This window comes from Arachis ipaensis, chromosome B5 (genome assembly GCF_059453495.1).
Source record: "Arachis ipaensis isolate K30076 ecotype BB chromosome B5, ASM5945349v1, whole genome shotgun sequence".
Classification (NCBI taxonomy): Eukaryota; Viridiplantae; Streptophyta; class Magnoliopsida; order Fabales; family Fabaceae; genus Arachis; species Arachis ipaensis.
Genome location: NC_142440.1, coordinates 126,908,044 through 126,909,212, shown reverse-complemented (window position 1 = coordinate 126,909,212; position 1,169 = coordinate 126,908,044).

Below are 1,169 nucleotides of genomic sequence, written 5' to 3'. Positions count from 1 at the left end.
CAGGCGTGCCATGATGTGCGAAAAATTTCTTTCACGTATAACCGGCAAGTATACCGGGTCGTATCAAGTAATAAAAACTCACGTGAGTGAGGTCGATCCCACAGGGATTGAAGGATTGAGCAATTTTAGTTTAGTGGTTGATTTAGTCTAGCGAATCAAGTGTTGGTTGAGTGGTTTGTGATTAACAGAAACTAAATTGCTTGAAACGTAAAGGGAGAAGGGTAAAGTGCAGTAAATTAAAGAGCAGGAAAGTAAATGTGCTAAATCTTAAAGAACAAGTAAATTAAATTGCAGAAACTTAGATTGCAAGAATTGTAAATGACTGAATCTTAAAGTGCAAGAAATGTAAATTGCTTGAATGATAAAAGGGAATTAGGAAGTGGGATTGCAGAAATTAAACAAGCAGAAGTAAATTGCAACAAAACAGAATAGTGAAAGATGAATTAAAGCAAAGTAGATCTAAACAGCAAAGTAGAAATGCTTGAGAAATTAAAACAGAAAGCGATGCTTAAGTTGCAGCAAATGAAAAATGGTTCAAGATCTCAGGAGTGGAAGAGACTAGATAACAAGTCTAGATCTCAAATCCTTCCTTGATCCAACAAGAACAATTGCAAAAGAAATGAAGAAAAGTAAATTGCAGAAATAGATTGCAGAAGAGTAGAAGAAGATGCAATGACCAGAGAATGAAATTTAAATTCAATTATGCAGAAACGTAAACAAGAGATCTCATGGTGAGATTGAAATAGAAGTTCTTCAATTCTTCACCCAAGATCCAAAGCAAGAAAATTAAAGAGTGCTCAAGCAAGAACAAGGAAGAAGAGAGATCAATTCTCCTTCCCAATTCTCTAAGGAAATCAATTCAAAAATTAAAGCTCAAAAGGGAATTCTAAAAAAATGTCCAAGAGAAAAGTTTTTTTTTTACATCAAACTAAGTCCTATTTATACACTTTCTATTCTTGGATATTGGAATTTGGATGGGCTTTTGATTTGGTGAAGAAATGAATTAAGTTGGATTTTTAATTTGAATTTCAGCCCATGAAGAAATTTGCTTCCAGGGGGATGCTCAGCTCACAAAGTGAGCTGAGCTTGGAGACTTAGTGTGGGGAGGCCTTTGTTGCTTGCTTTGCTACTTGGGATGCATCAGGGGAGAGCTCAGCTCACTTTGTGAG